The 17,879-nt window shown below is 39.8% G+C and overlaps 1 pseudogene; it reads right to left on the minus strand.

Moving 5' to 3' along the window:
* The window catches only part of LOC149204740 (oligouridylate-binding protein 1 pseudogene), a 112,061-nt pseudogene extending 108,612 nt beyond the window's left edge, over nt 1-3,449 (minus strand).
* Between the last annotated feature and the right edge of the window lie 14,430 nt (nt 3,450-17,879).

A 17,879-nucleotide genomic window follows, 5' to 3' on the forward strand; every position in this document is an offset into this window, starting at 1 on the left:
TTCTTGTGCCTTTTTTTCCCAGGAAAAGGTTATATTTTTATTCATGTATATTATTCTAAAAATATAAGCCTATTCATCTCTAAATGTTATCTCTAAAAATCTATGCATCTTCTTCTTCTTTTTGTTGTTGCATACCTCTAGGTAGATTGGCGTAAAGTTATGATCCAAAAAATTTAAACAATCCTCTCATACAAAAAATGTAAATTCAACTATGAGAAATAATAAAAGAATCCAAGGTCCACTAATCAAAGTAAAAGAAAGAGGGAATATTCAGTGTGAAACCCATTTAAATCTTCTCAAACAATCCATTCCCCAAGCTGAAGCTCAAGACCATTTGACAGGAGATCTACCCCTTGAATTATTTCTCTAAAAATGTGAGCAAAGGTGACCTAGATAAACCCCTCAAAAATACCAAGACTTTCCTCATTAGTGATGGTAGATATTTGCAGAGTGTACTACCTATTGAGTCATTTTATAGCACATGGAGAATTGTCAAATATTAGAAAGTCTGGAACACCATATTCTGCTGCTAGAGTTCAGATAAGCTTTAGTGCCATTAGCTCAGCCTTGTTGTTGAACCCTTTACCAATTCCCGCCTTAAATATTATTACATGAGACTCACTAGTATTCAAGATGCTTCCTTCCCCTCCCAGTAGGCCTCACCTTGAGAGGCACCATAAAAATAGGTGCAAGGCTTTGAGCGATCAATTTGGTGTTCTGCAATAGGACTGGAGTAGCACATTGGACTGGAGTAATGACTTTTCTCTCAATGTTTTTGTCATTTAGGGCTTACTGAATACCCAATCAGTTTAACAGTAAGGCCCTAAACTCTTTAGTAACAGGGTTCATGCACCATTCATATAGGGCATTATAATTGTTGTTTCCACAACAAGGATCTCTTATAGTTGTCATACCAACCAATTCTTTCCAAACCAATTTAGAGTAAATACGATCCAAAATTAAATGGCAGTTTGATTCTTAAATTTCCATACAAAAGTTGCACCATCCTGGACCCTTTATATTTATTCTCTGTAATACAACCTGAGAAATTAAGTTATAGTTCAGGAGTAGACACATAAAAATACAAGTTTTGGAAGGACAATGAAACTCCAATTTTCCTTCCACCACTATCTAGTTGGTCGCTGAAAGCCATGTGTGGCTAGGGTCTTATAGCCTATCCAAGGTGTATATACCCCCGATGGATTTATTGTCCAACCCAAATGGTCTTGCACATCTCTTACTCTGATGTGACTATGCTTGATATTTTCCACATAATTATTCCACATTTTAGCATCCTCCTCATTGAGGCCAAGATCTCTAGTACATCACAACTCTTGTTGCCATATTGTCGTCATCTCATAGTCTGCAACTTGATTTAAGTTATAAGTCCTTATGTTTCTTACATGCTGAATGATGTGACGAGGAAGCTTAAAATTATTGTCATTACCAATCCAAGAATCCAATCCCACCTGAACGTTTGAGACTCTTCCAACACACAAAAGCAAGCCAGTTCCCTATCAAAGTAAAAACATGTAATACTACCTCCAAATTATGAAGATGTTATGAGAATTTTTAATGGGGCTTCTAATCCAAGCTTCCACTAAGGTTGGAGATATGTATTCTTCTTTTACAATAGAACACCATAACCCTTTCCCCTGTACAAGCTTCCAGGCACTCTTTGTTTCCAACGACTTGTAGAAATGAAATAATTTTTTAATGTTGTAGCCCCCCAAGGCCTTTGGGACTGCTAACTCATAGTGAATCTATAACTCAGTCTCCTGATTAACTCTAGTACTTCTTTGGGAATATGAGAAAGGGAGGACTAATAAAGTGGAATGACCTCAATAATTGATTTGACTAATAACAGCCTTCTTCCATTGGAAATCCTTCTATTGTACCAAACAATCAAGTTTTTCTTGACCTTTATACCTAACCACTAGAAATTCTTCTTCTGTTAATTGTTTGGTTTAAGGGTAAAGCCAAATTTCTTTAGACTATTATCCAACTTTAGAAATTATCGAGGAAAGAGAGTATTGATGTACTCTTGATCTTCACTAGATAAACCTGCAAAAGAGATGTGATATTTCTCCATATGGATCTGCATTCCTGAAGCAAAACAAAAAAGTTCTAAAATATGCTTTAATTTTGTTGCATCCCTTCTTTTTCCTCCCAAGAAAATCAAATATCATCAATAAAGAGGAAGTGTGACAGTATACATGAATTTCCAGTTTTTACCTTCCAATCACTCCACTTGAGTATGCTCTTTCAAGGCCCTAATTAATCATTTTGGCACCAAGAGGATTAAATGAGGAGAAAGTGGAAAACTTTTCCTAAGACATCTCTCAGGTATAAAGAAAGGGGATGTAGATCCATTTATAAGTACAATATAAGAAACTAAGGAAATACGTTTTAATACCCAAGTCAGAAAAGGAGCTTCACTCTGTCATAATCCCTTGAGATATCAACCTTCAGTACCATAGGCATCAAATTTTTAATCTTAATAGAGTGTAGACCTACTTTAGCAATGCCAACTTCTTCCTCTTTCTTTCAGCCCTCCAGAAAACTAAATTGTTCCTCAAAAATAGTGTTAGATAAATTTATCTTAGTCCTTCGGACAATTAATTTTGTGATGATCTTATACAATTGCAAAGAGAGGTCAGTTTGAACTGGTCAATAGAGAGAGGGTTGCTAGAGCTGGGAATAAGTATTATAAGTTGGCATTAAAAGCTGTTAGAATCTTGTCAATAGGTCTTGATAAATTTACAAGCCTTCTCAAATATTTTCCCATGAAGTCTAAGCATCCCCCAAAAAATTTACAGGGAACCCATTAGGACCTGGATTTTTTTATTTTTGTAAGTTGTGTAGTACCTCTAAGAGATATTTACTCCCAACCTCCTCCATAAGGGATTAATTACACTGAGCATCAACAAAATTGAGAACAAAAGATGATATTCTAAGAATTTCTGCAATGGGAACTTGTCTTTTTTCCTTGTAGTTTTTATCAAAGTTTTGAACATCTACTACTTCAATTTTAATTGTTACAATCTATTATACCTTGACGATATTGTTTTCAAAATATATAGAATAAGTTGGTTGTAAAAAGTGAGTTCTATTAATTACTGGAGAGTGCTCTGCAACCTCTGAGACTAAGCGTATAGAGCTTGCGAGATCTTCTTTTAGTGCGATCCGAGCCTGTGTGCGCCCACACTTCGCGCACCCTTATCCTGCGGGGGAGTCCATGGAAGGATCTGCCTGGTGCCTGCGAGGGTGCCCGCGGAGGGTTTCGTTTTGTGCCTGCGGGGGTCCGCCGAGGGTTTTGTTTCAGGCTGCGGCCGCCCTGGCTGGAGCTGTTGGCTCTCCATGGAGGAGCCAACTCCCCCTCCTTCTCCACCATCCGCAGCAGAGGCCTTCAAAACCCTGTTGGCCTCCCTACCTAAGAAGAAATGCATGGAAGCAACGAAGTTTGTGAAGAGGCTGGAAGATATCCCTGAGATCGCCCTACCGCTAGAAGGACCGATCCAAGTAGCTCTTTCTCTGGCAGATCGGGCCCTGGTTGGTCAATTTACAGGACTTTGGCCTTCCCCGAAGACGACCGAGAACTAGGTAGCCAGGAATTGGGCACCTCTGATACAAAACAAGGTAACCTCTTACTTCCTCGGGAGAGGATATTTTTTGTTTGAATTCTCTGCAAAAGAAGACAAAGATCTCATATTCAGGAATGGCCCCTACTTCATGGACCCTCAAGGACTGTATTTAAACAAATGGACGCCAGACTTTGATCCGGCGGTGGATGTGCCAACAGCGGTCCCGGTGTGGGTGAGACTCCCCAACCTCCTAGTTCATTGCTGGAACTGGGATTCTTTGAAGCACATCAGAAATACCCTAGGAAAATTTATAGACAAGGCCAATAGTAAGGACCAGTATGACTGTGCCAGAATCTGTGTGGAGGTAGATCTGGAGGTCGGACTACCAGAAGCCATCAAGATAGTTGTAGGTCCCTGGATCCATATACAGAAACTGGACTATGAGTAGCTGTCATTCAAATTCTGGAAGTGCCATGTCTATGAGCATTTTGCTAGAGACTTCCCATCCAAAGGGGTGGAAGAAAAAGGAAAGGAAGAAGGATGGAACCAGGAAAAGCACTCCAAACCCTTTCATAGGAAGAATGCAAATGGAAACGCCAAGGCTCCTCAAGCGGGCCCTGCTCCAAAACCGTCCATGGAAAGCCAAGGGAATAAATTCGAGATTCTTGGATCTGAAATCATGAACACTTAGGAGACAGAAACCACCAAGGAAGCTTCCCCCTCTGAAATCTCCCCCATTCTAGAGAAATCCAAAGGGAGGATGCCAGAAGAAGAGGAGGAAACCAAAGAGTCTGAGGAATCGGAGGAGGAAGGGGAAATAGGCGAAACCCAGTCATCCCCCAGAAGATCTACAAGAGGACGTAAGTCTGCAAAGGAAAAAAGAGAGCAAGAAACCTATAAGGACAAGCTCCAGGGCAGCCAGCCAACTTTAGAGAAGCTTCTAGCAAAAACCCCGAAGATGACGAGGATCCAATCCCAGAGCTCCAAGGGAGCTCAACAAGGCAAAAATAAATGATGAAGATAGTCTCCTGGAATTGTAGGGGAATGGGCACCACAGCTAAGGAAGAAGCAATGAAGAGTTTAATAAGATTAGAAGCCCCGGATATCCTCCTCATCCAGGAGACCAAATTGGAGGACACAACTTTCCTCCAAACAAGCAAAAAATTTTGGAACAAAAGTGGAGTGCATGCAGTCTCTGCCCGTGGAGCATCGGGAGGACTTGGATCGCTCTGGAACACAAATAAGTTCTCACTAATCTCTGAGTTTTCAAATACCCATTGGATTTTTTTTAAAATGCAGCACCTAGAATCAAAGGAGATTATTTGCCTTTTCAATGTTTATGCTCCTAACAATGCAGGTGAGAAAAGAAACTACTGGGACTCTATCAAAAGCCTGACAGATCTGGAAAATTTGGAAAACATAATCATAGGTGGAGATCTAAATCTCACCCTCCTTTCATCAGAAAAAAGAGGTGGGAGTATAGTCAGAGATTCGGCTAGAGAATGTTAGAAAATTATATATTACGGAGCAATGGAACACATCAAATATTGCAGAAATATAAACACAGAAAACGCACAAAACAAGAGAGACACAGATATACGTGGTTCACCCAGTTTGGGCTACGTCCACCCCGAATAGCCAGTCCTTCCTTTCTATTATCCAGCAAAATGAAGAGATACAACCTACAGCAAAACCGCTATAATATCCTTTGTTTTCTCTCACAGTCTCACCTCTATGTTTCTTGCTCACCGAATACACATCTATATCACCGCCTCAAATACAATGCCCTCATATAAAGAGAGGGGTTGCCTTCTAGGGCAAAAAACCCTAAACTAAACATAAGTTCTACCGTCAGATCATCCGCCTAATGAACGGCCCAGATTGACTAGAAATTACTATACTTTTACAAGGCAATTTTACAGCTGTTTTTAGCTTCGGGGGCACTGCCCCCGAAACCCCGCGCCAGGGGGGGGGGGCTCCCAAAAGTCGTTGCCGCCCCCCCTGGATCCCCCACGGCAGCGATTATTTTACGGGCGGCGTTGCCGCCCCATTTTCAATTGGGGTCCAATATGCCGGTACTATAGAAGATAATCAGGCTCCACACCCAACAATCTCCCACTTGGAGACTGATTGTAGCAACTCCACCGCTGCTCCATTTGCTGGACAATGACTCCTCTTTGGACCTGGCTGTTTCTCATCTTCATCGTCATTCTTGAAGACCAACTGAAACTGAGCATATTCTCAGTTTCTCCCTGGTTACAACTTTTGTTAGCATATCTGCAGGGTTCTGGCTAGTGTGTATCTTTTCCAGCTTCAACTCTCCATCTTCCAACACTGATCGTATGAAATGGTACTTGAGCTGTATGTGTTTTGTCCTGGAATGAAATGCTGAGTTCTTTGCAAGATGAATGGCACTTTGACTATCACTGTGTAACGTGCCCATATCATGCTCCTTACCCAATTCACCCATAAAGCTTTGTAACCAAATCATTTCTTTACTAGCCTTCCAAAAGTCGCTGCCGCCACCCCCTTGACCCCCCACGGCAGCAATTATTTTACGGGCGGCGTTGCCGCCCCATTTTGAACTGGGGTCCAATATGCCGGTACTATAGAAGATAATCAGGCTCCACACCCAACAGAGAATGGGCGGAAGATCTCATGCAAGACTGGGATCTGCTGCACATAAAGCCGATTACAGGCATGTTCACATGGTCAAATAAAAGAATTGGACCAGGTCACATTGCAGCAAGGCTTGATAGGTTCTTTGTTCAAAGCTCTTTCCTGCTTCTTGGGTTAGAGTCAAGAATGTGAATTCTTCATAGCAGTGTTTTGGATCACAAACCCATCAGCCTAGAGTTGTTGGCTCCCAAGGATCTGGGGCCCATCCCTTTTAGATTCAGCTCACTATGGACCAAAGAGGTAGATTTCATGCAAAGGGTCAAAGATTGCTGGAAAGAGCCAGTCAGAGGCTCTCCCTTCTTTATTTGGGAGGAAAAACTGCGCAGAGTTAAAAGAATGCTAAAAGGATGGGTTAAGACCTTGCCAAACCCCACTGTGGATAGAAAATTAATTCAAAATGAGCTAGAAAAACAACACCTCCACCTAGAAACTGTCGAAATCACAAAAGAGGAGTTGGATAAAGAATCACAGCTATAGCAAAAGTTCCATAAGGCGTGTCTATTAGAAGAAGAATTCTGGAGACTAAAATCAAGAAGTCTATGGCTCAAAGCTGGGGACCGAAACTCTTCATTTTTCCACAAGTAGGCTCAAGCCAGGAAATGCCGAAATTCTATATCAGAAATCAAAATAGAAAATTTCACTTTAAAAGATTTTGGCAGCATTAAAAAAGCAGCTTCAGCTCACTTTGAGAATATGTACAGTGAGGGCACTGAAACTGGCCAAAATGACAATCTACTAGATGTTGTTCCTAAACTCATCTCAGCAAAAATAAACCAGGCTCTTGAAGGTAAAATCACCAAAGATGAAGTTAAGGAAGCACTCTTTGCAATGGAGCCCGATAAAGCCCTGGGCCCAGATGGTTTCATGCCTAGGTTTCTTCAGATGTGTTGGCAGATAGTTGAGAAGGAACTCTTCAAAATGATCCAGAAGTCCCAAGAGTGCCAAAAAATTGGAGGCTGCACAAATTCAGCGTTCCTTGCCCTCATACCTAAAGAGAAAGGGGCAAACACTTTTAATAGATTTCGCCCTATATCCTTATGCAACATTGGATATAAAGTGATTACCAAGGTTATAGCAAACAGGTTGAAGAAAATCCTCCCTAAAATCATCCCGGAAAATCAAGGTGGATTTATACATGGTAGGCAGCTAGTAGATAATTTCATCCTGGTTCAAGAGGCGATCCATTCCAGTCTCCGTCGAAAAGAAAAAGGTATGGTCATTAAACTTGACTTAGCAAATGCTTTTGATCGTGTAAAACATAGTTTTTTGTTTGTTGTACTGCACAAGCTAGGCTTCGGTCAAAATTTTATCAAGTGGATCAAAGCTTGTATCTCAGAACCCTGGATTGCACCCTTAGTAAATGGCAGAGCAGCAGATTTCTTCAAAGCTTCTAGAGGGCTGAGGCAGGGGTGCCCCCTATCACCCCTTCTCTTCGTGCTGCAAGCCTCTATCCTCAGTTTCTATCTAAACAAGAAACATCAAGATCAAGACTTAAATGGATTGTGCATAGCAAGAGGGATTAAGAGCATTAACCACGCCCTCTTCACAGATGATACCATGTTATTAGGGGCTGCAACTCAAATGTCTGCAAATAAATTCAAAGAAATATTGGAGGACTACTGCCAAGCATCGGGCAGTGAACTAAACAGGGGTAAGTGCCATGTTTACTGCTGGAACATATCAGCTGTTGCGGCAAATTCCATAGCCAGGTGTCTAGGCTTTGCAGCCTCAACAACCTGGACCTCTTTTAAGTACCTTGGGCTGCCCATATTTCATAAGAGGGCTATGAGCAAGGATTGGCTCCCCCAGATTGAAAAATTCAAGGCAAAAATGCAGGCCTGGGGATCCTCCTGGCTAAACATTGTCGGAAAGTCAGTCCTCATTAAATCAGTTCTAAGCAGTCTGTCACTTTTTCAATTCTCTATTCTCTTGGCGCTAGTAGGAATCATTAAGAGGATGGAGGAGCAAATTAGAAATTTCCTCTGGAAAGGAGGCAAACAGAATGAAAAGAGAATTCCCCTGGTTAATTGGGAAATAGTCTCCAGGCCATTGCAGGAGGGAGGACTAAATTTCAAGAACTTAAACATGCAAAATCTAGCAATGGGAGCCAAGCTGATATGGAGGATCATTGCTCCAAAGCCAGGATGGGTGCAACGGGCGTTGTGGAGGAAATACTTCAGAGGGAAGAGACTGAGGTGCCTGGAGCATCCAAAAGAGCATAACAGGACCCCCCTCAGCGCCTTAATCATGAAAGTGGGGCCACGCATTAGAGAAAACGCATTCTGGGTGCCAGGAAACGGCAAGCAAATTAGGCTATGGCATGATAGCATCATGGGCAGATCACCGCTGGCGAACTCGAATCTTGGGATCGAACTGAAAGATTGGATGGACGCAGCTAACATAACCATGCTCTAGGACATCTCAAGCTGGAGTGGGGACTGCTGGTCTGGCTAGAAGAAGATCAGCGTCCCTCCTGCGCTGCAGTCAGATTTTGATGCATTGCTGGAAATGCTACATGGTGTGGCTCCTTTGCATGCAAAACAGAAAGACTCGAGAGGCTGGGGACCAAAACAAATTGGTTACACTATGTCTCAAGGGTACTCCAAATTCATGGAGAGGCCTCACATGCCCCCAAATCCGGCACCCTGGATAGGTATTTGGAACTCCCCAACCATTCCAAAAATCGATTATTTTTGCTGGCTATTATGTCATCAAAAAATCCTAACAGATGACAGACTCCAGAAGAGGGGATTCCTAGGACCATCAAGATGCACATTGTGTAAAGAAAGCTCGGAAACTGCATTTCATCTTTCACTGGCATGCAACTATACAGGACTGATCTGGTTCGAGCTTCTGGGAGCAGAGAAAATGCCCATCCTCCCCCAATCTGTCCAGGATTTGTTTGCTGGGTGGCTGGCCAGGTACCCAGGCCCAACCCCAAAAAATAAAATTGTCAAAGCAGCATGGAATGCACTGCCAAAATTTATCAGTTGGCAGATCTAGCTGGAGAGGAATAGAAGAATTTTTAGAGGCAAGGAACAACATTATAAACTTGTAGCAAATACAGTGAAAGGTCAACTAAATGAATGGCTATGAGACAAGTGTGATGACACAAACTTAAATCAGCAGGACATAGAGTTTGGAGCAGTCCTCAACCTCACTTTTCAAAGTTCGCTAGCTACACATATAAATCTCAAAGATTGGAAAATAAGGAAAACTGAAGAGGAATTTAAATCTTGGCTGTCCAAGAAAACAATCCCCACCCTCTTCTTTGACGGGGTAGCCAAGGGAAATCCAGGAAGGGCTGGAGCGGGAGGTCTCATTATAAATCCAACAGGGACAACTATACATAGATTTGCATGGGGACTGGGCCACTCTTCAAGCATCCAAGCTGAAGCCATGGCTCTGTTCCAAGGGATTAAAATGCTCAATTAACTGGGACACAAAAAAGTGGTTGTTTTTGGAGATTCCCAGGTCATCATTAATGCAATGGTGATCAACATGAAACTAGCAGATCTACGACTTGCAAGGGCAATTACAAGAATTAAAGATATGATAAAGCTCCTAAATTTAGAATTCTTTCATATCCTAAGAAGCAACAACAAAGAAGCAGACATAGAGGCAAACAAGGCAGCTCAGCTAGGTGTTGGAACTTTACTCAGAGATAATGAAATCTTCTGGGATCCAATTCCCTAATATGCTATGTTTTTCTGTTTTCTGGTAAACCAGTTTGTATGCATTCATAATCTTGGGAAATCAGCAGCAAGAAGGCAAGTGAAAAATTGTAAAAACAGGCGATTTATAAGCTTGTGCGCCATGATTCGATGGTTGGAGAGAGGCCAAGAAATTAGTTTCATCTCTTGTAACCGATATTATGGATTTTCTCCAAACACTTAATGAAATCCCATAACCGTTCCTGTAAAAAAAAAATGAGTTCTCATGACAAATACTTGTGAACTTAGTTGGATTCTTATTCAATTATTTTTGTTTCTTTTCTTTGTCAAGCAATTACCAAAATAAAAACATGAAGATCACTAGAGACAAAAAACACAAGATAAAGGCTTCCAGCCCAAGGAAAAATCCCGCAACTAGGGAAAACCCAAGAAATCCTCTTCTTCATAGCCATATCAAAATGAGATATCAAGACCAAGACCAATACACTTTCCTTCATAACATACCCAAGTTAGCCCTCCTTCCAAGTCATAGTCAAAATCAAGCTTCCTCTAAACTTTGACCATCCTTCAATGGAAAACTTCGCATATCCTAGCCAATACAACTCGCATACTTCATCAGAACATCAACCCAAATTTTTTCCCTATGTAAATTGCAATTTTTTTACAGACTCCTAGCTTCATAAACATCACATTCCTTCACATCAAATTCTGGATTATATAACAAAAATAATTAGCATGTTCAGCTCCAAAGATACTTATATTTACCTGTTATAGAGATTCACATATTTCTCATAAGAACTTCCACGAGCTATATGAATTTTGTTAGATGATCCACACCAATATATAGTAGTTTTTTAATGTGAAAGGTCATGCCTGTTGATCATTCCAACTTAACCAATAGGAGGGCCGACTTGGTCTAGTGGAGAATTATTTTACTCTTTTTAAAAAAAATCCCTTTTTCCTTTTCTTACAAATAGTCCAAATGGAATTTGACTCAATTAATTATTTTGACTCAACAATTCCCTAAAAGCATGATGAACATGTTTAACCTAAACTTGAGCATGAAACCCGTGCTTGAAACAAATATTTTTTTTTTCTTTATTTACATAAAATACTGTTAATTTTAGGCAACAATGATATGTTCTATGCTTAAGAGCAATTTTACTTCAATTTATTTATTAGCCCAATATCAATGTCCAGTTTATCAATCACATCAACATGATAGTAAAATGCAGATAGAACATAAAAATAAATAGTAGAAGACAATCCAAGACAAGAAGACACAAGATGTGGCACCATCCAGGGACAAATGCCAATGTGGGGAAACCCTTGATAAATTCTTCTTATAGTCTTCAATAGTTCAGCAGAGAGAGAGATAGTACAATTTACAAATCTAGTAATTTATAATAGTAACAAAAGAGAACTAACCATAAAAGTCAACGTTGGTCAACAGGGAAGTTTTGACCCTCAACAAATTGGTCAACTTTAGTCAATTTCAGCCTCCAAACACATGATGAATCAGCCCTCAAAACAGTCAGAAAGCAACCAAGTCAAATTTTGGTCAAATAGTCCACCCGCGGTCAACCCTAGCTACAGTCAATGTTGGTCAAAGTCAACATTTAGGCTCGATTTATGTGCCCAGAAATGCAGCCTGTTGGGACAAAAATTATCCACCAAAAATTGCAGACAAAGTGTTCAAATATTCTCATCAACGCATGGTCAAACTATCCCAAAATTTGTTCAATGCAGTCAACGTCCAAAAACAGAAATTTCACCTACTTTCCTTTGCACATGTGAAGAGAGAAAGTTGCCCAAAAATCCGTACCCAATCAATGAGGAGAGAGAGAGATGTGTGAAGTGTGAGTGTATCCAAATGAGGCTAAGGCATCATGTATTTATATAAAATGTTGAGGATGAATAGATGTGATTGTTGGGCTTCTGAGCCTACATAAGTTTGCTAGCCAACCTTGACAATTTGTCCATAGTCAAAATAAATTCATAACTTCATTTGTACATGTCGGAATCAGATGATCTCTAGATCAATCCTACACCTCTCAGAGAGAGGAATCCAACAAACATATCAACTGTCATAAATAAGATGACCCATGTGGATTTTGGACCGAGTTTCCAATTTTAACGAGTACGAATTTAACCTAGTTACTTTTCCAACAGTCTATCTTAATTAGGGAGGTATTCATAATGAATCAACAGTTCTATGTCAAGTTGAAATATTCTCATAAGAGATTTAGATTAATAAGCATCAAAATATCATCATAGTCAGAATTTTCACATTACCAAGGCCTTGATAGGTACACTCTATCTCTCACAAGATCAGATCACATTATTGGGAGGAATTTCATAGCACACCACACCGCCTCACTGAAGTGTTGAGATTGGTAGCTTAGGAGGTTCTACAAACCCTAGGCTAGAGGGTTGTGGAGGAGTTGGAAAAAAAAAGTGGCTTATGGGCTAAGAACCCAAGCCTGTGGGCTTTGTGCCCAAGCATGTGAGTGTGAAACTATGATGAGGTTTGATGGTTTGACCGATGGAGATGATAGAGGACCTCTAGAGAAACTAGTGGCAATGAAAATCATCAAAATTAGAGGTCTACAAGTGAAGATATTAATTTTTGAAGTATGTGTGTGGGATTGTCGCTAAAGTTTATGGTCGACTAGGGAAATATTTTCCCTCATGACAGTTGGACAAGCCCACAAGGGCATTCATTGGAGCCCTTGAGAAGAGTATAAAAGGAGGAGGCATTGAGGCATTTGAGCACACATCCAAGGAAACACAAGCAACTCACATAAGGAGAAGAATATCTCTATTAGGGCCACAAATTATAGCAATGTTATCAAAACGAACCAATGATTGAACCCAAAAACCTTGTGGACTAGGAACTGGTAAAAAACTAGAAAATAAAAAGACTGGTTTACCAAAAACTTGTAAAATATTCATATTTTAAAGAAAAACATATATATTCATGTGCATCCATATGAATACAAATCATTTATACACATATGCAAAAGTTCTCATTTACATAGCATGTAAGGGTGCACATAACCAAAATAGCATTGAGTGCAATCCATCTCTGAATCGAAAATACATCAACAAATAGCCTCTACATGGACTCTAACATCCCCAAAAAATCATGCTACAACAAATTCCTACATATCATCAAAATCATTTCCTATATTGGGGTCTTCATCATCAATATAACCATTTAGGCATTAAAATAAGATAGCAAAATGTAGCATGTCATGTCAAGATTTTGTTTGAGTGATGGGTACATTTTCAGTAGTCATGATAGAGGAACTCGAAAACCAATTCCACTAACATCAAACTACATAAAGGGCTTGGTACTCTTTATTAAATACTAGTTCCATACCCTCGTACATGAAAAAATCTAGTGGAAATGATACTAGTTCCATACCCTCGTACATGATAAAATCAAATGGAAATGTTGCAATCCCCGCAATCCCGAAATCCTGAAAAATTGTTAAGTTTTCTGGATCTTAAGTGAAATATAAAATTATACCTTCTCCATATGAAATCTAATTAGGTTGGAACCACTCTGAAACATCCTAAGTCTTTTCATGGTAATGTTAAAAATTAAAGTAAAATTATAACTTTAATAAATTAAAATTACCATGAATTGCATAGCAAAACTAGGGCCATAGGCTTGATTATTAGGTTGAGGGCCATAGGCTTGAATATTAGGCTAGGCTAGGGAACAGTTAGAAGTAGGCCAACCAATTGAAAAAAGAAAAAAATAAAAAAAGGCAATTTTTTTGTGTTGGCCTGCATAGGTACAAACTGCACAGAATCGGTCCTGAACTGGATGGTTTGATACTAAACCATCCTATTCCAGTTCAGAGGCCCTGTTTGAACCGGTTTTGTGCCAAAATCAGAAGGACCGACCGATTCAGATAACATTGGATTAGAGGTGTTAGCGCTCAAATCTGCCTCAGGCTGAGGAAGGCAAAACTCAAGGCTACATCAAACCACGCTCAGCCTCGTAGCTAGCCCTACGAGGACAGGAGAGGGCTCTCTCTGGGTCTATCTCGGCAAAAGGTCTTCAAAGGGGCTAAGATGACTCAAATTTAATACTGATTTTAGGCTAGTAAAGAGATAGGAAAGTTTGATTTAGATTTTTGAGTTTTTTGTTGGAGAAATGGGAAAACCAATTTTGGGTGCGGGGATTAAGGTCAGATCTTTGCAGAATTTGAGTTGGGGCGAGGTAGGCAATAGTCTTGATGTCTTTGGTCAGGTGTATGGATGGATCAGAATGACAAGGAGATGAAGAGGGAAAAGGAGAACATGGATCCTCTCCAAACTGGCGAAAACATGTAAAACTAAACAAATTTAAAGGAAGAGCACTGTAAACAATGAATTCAACCTCATTTACTCATTCATTTAGTTTCAGAAGCATAAGAAGGGAATGGCATACATTAAACATGAATAAACTTACAATAAACTGAGAGATAACACCATCAAGAACTGAAAGCCACAAGAATCCCAACAGGTGCTGCAAAACCTCTGATCTTTCCTTAGCCAAAATATGAAAAATATGTACAATAGTGTGCCAAGATCTTCCCAAGAGTCCAACCCTCTACCAAAATCCAACCCCTACACTATGAAATTCATAGAATATATACATTTTCTCATCCTTGTACTAAGGGATTGAGCTCAACCATTTTCTTCAAAATAGAATTAGTTACATTAAACTTGGGCCGAATTTATGAAAATAGGTGCTGAAGATGAACTCGTATCTCCTAAACCATAACACCTGTTGCAAAACTGAAAGAGGTTTTTGTAGATAAGGTAGTTCTGGAGAAAAACCTCTCTCAAATTTGGGAAATTCGTTTCCATTAGCTCGTAATCGGTTCCACAAAATCATCTCTAAAACAGAAAATCATTAAAAATTTAATTCTGTGAAAATGAGCTGTAAAGATCTAGTCACACATCCCAATCCATGACACCTGTGAATAAACTGAAAGAGGTTTTTGTTATATGGCTCGTTCTTAACAAAAAACTCCTTGGGTTTTGCAAAATTACTTTCCATCGGCTGTAAAATGGTCCCGTACTAAAATGACTAAAACAGTAAAAAATATGAAAAATTTGCTTTGTTTTAATATAAGCTCCAAATATCACTGTATATATCCCACATAGTAGCACCTGTGCATAAACTGAAGGAGGTTTTTTTTATTTGGTATGTGATGAACAAAAACCTCTTTCACTTTTAAAAAATTCCTTACCATTCTTTTAGAAACTGATTTTGAACTAAACTTGTCATTGTGTGCAGCAACTGACCTCAAAACATGCATAACCAAGAATCACTCGTTCATTTCTTATAATCCAGGAACCAGTTACGAGAGTGTGATATGCCGTTGGAAAGATTTTTCTGAGATCCTTCTGATAGAAACACTTGTGACATTTTTTGTGCTGAACATCATGTGCAAAACATATAACAAAACCAGACATAGTAAGAGCTCATGTTGATCCCTGGTGACAGACTGCGAAGACTGGAACTAACAAGAGGCATATTCAAAAAAGGATAGAGGAGTTGTTTAGGACTCTCTTGTGATTGTTTGAAGGGTGTGGCAATCTGTAGTTTGGCTGAGTTGGAGACGAGCTGTTTGTGCATCATTTGGTGGAGTATACCTTTGTTTGTGTAGGCCAAAATGTACAACACCCTGAGAAAATAATGTCGAGCCACTGTAGGGTTGTTTAGGAGGGTCAAAACAACCTAAAAAAGTGGCCATAGTAGACTTCAAAGGCAGTCGAGTGCAGGAGCATGTGAAAGGAAGGAGGCTATAGAGTTTTGAGGGGAGATTGACCATTGTTGGAGGGTTGACGTGGGATACAAGTGTGCCCTAACCAATGCCCAGATCTGAAGGTATGCACAATAGTTTATAAGGTATGTTGTTTCTCTTATGTTTCTAAGTGTTGGTTCCTAGTTTGGATCAGATTGGATGGAGGTCCTAGTTGGACAGTGATTGGTACATCCTACAAGCAATTTCATCAACAATAGCTACATGTATGTTAAGAGGATTAGCAGGGGGTTGCATGACAGTTGGTCATCTTCTTGAGTTGATTATTTTCTACAGGATGTAGTGTCCTAGAAGAGGACAACTTTTGGAGGATTGTTAGCAACCAAGAGGAAGGGTAATCATAGTGGTTGGATGCCCTAACCAGTGAGCAGATGCTACAATAGAGAGATATGTATTGTTGATGTTTGATTGGTTTTGTATGGACATTTGTGGACTGATGGAGGGTAGCATGAAAGTGGTCCATATATGAGCCCTAAGTGCAGTGACCTAAGAAGGACTTTAGGCCTGCTAGAAGTGGCAGAGTTGGAGCAGCCTAAAGAAAAAATTGTGGAGGATTGTAGAGGATTTCTTCAAGCCCTAAGGAAAAAATATCTTGAAGGACTAAGGGATTGTTAGAAGAGGAAAAAGAATATCTCAAAGGTATGATCAGCTAGGAGTAGTTTGTAGCCCTAGACTTGCCTTATAGAGAAGGACATTTATAGCAAAAGTTGGGTAGTCCTCCATGCCCTAAGTTCATATTTGGAGAAGGAAATTCAACAGTGATAGTGGGAAGCCCTCAAGCCCTAAGTGTGCCTTCATCAAGTATCACAATAAGGCATTAGTAGGAAGAAATTCCCAAAAGAGATGAGGAGCAGCAATGGGCAGTTGAGAAATATTCACAAACAGAATTGTGAACAACTCCATAAAAATCTCGATTTGTTTATGCGTTGAAGGACTAACAATCAACGAGAGAGTAGGTGGAGCCGAGTTCAGTGACCTAATTGCACTGGTTCATTGATAAAGGTAGAGTTGTGTTGCTGCATATCGGGAGCTGAAGGACTGGGCAAGTTTGTTCAGGGTATGACCGAGAGGAGCTGAGATAACGCTACATCAACCAGATGGTCAGTGTATCTTGTTCAGGGTAGATTGGTTGTCAAAGTGACCAACACCAAACCCTAGTTTTATATCTTGTACTAGTGGATGTGGGGGCATTATTCCTGGTACGGAAGACTTAAACAATTTTATTATCAGTTTCATTAATATAACGAAGTTGGGTGGTTGTATAAATTTGTAAAAGGTTATATATATTTTGTCCACGAGTAGATTTATTGGTGTATATTATTTCATTGTGAAAAGTAGTCTTGTTGTGAAACTTGGATTGGCATCGAGAGTGATTTAATATTCTATCCTAGACTCTAGTATTGTGGAAAAACAACACGAGGTAGATACTCCACCTAGGATACCCGAAGTATATCTTTCATCGGACCATTTCCCTCAAGGAAATGTTTGTCCATTAGACCATTATTTTCAGAGTACATGTGACTTGGGATTTTCATCCTAATCCATCACACTACATGACTTAAGAATGTCTGTCAAAGATGCTTATCCAATCCACCATTCTCCTTATCCATGTCAATGTACTTGACTTAGGATATTATTCATAGTTTGTCACAATACTTGACACAAGGAGAACCATACTAATTCAAATCACCATTCTCCCTATCCATGATGCATGCACTATAATTATGGTTGTTAGTCCTAACCTAGTACATGAAATAGGGAGAACTGGTGTTGAAACATACTCCCTCCCAACCTGAGAGGAGAAATCCATGCTCACTCCCTCTCGACCAGAGAGAATTCATCAACAAGCCTCAGCTTGTGTCAGAAGTACTCATACTTCCCTTACATCAGAAACCAACAATGGTTGTAGTTTATTCAACCAACCCTCTTATCAATAACATTTCTCATATTGCAGCTCTTAGGGCTCCAAATTTTCATCCTAATAGTACACTGTACTTGATGTATTTTTAGGGTTTCAACAAAATTCTTAACGGTGCCAAACTTGTAATGTATTAGGGTTCCAAAAATCTACCCTCTTATCAGTCCTCTATCTTTCATTTAAATGACTTAAC

This window comes from Pinus tabuliformis, chromosome 1_2, assembly GCF_031772625.1.
Source record: "Pinus tabuliformis cultivar Carrire ecotype Pingquan chromosome 1_2, CPIR1, whole genome shotgun sequence".
Lineage (NCBI taxonomy): Eukaryota > Viridiplantae > Streptophyta > Pinopsida > Pinales > Pinaceae > Pinus > Pinus tabuliformis.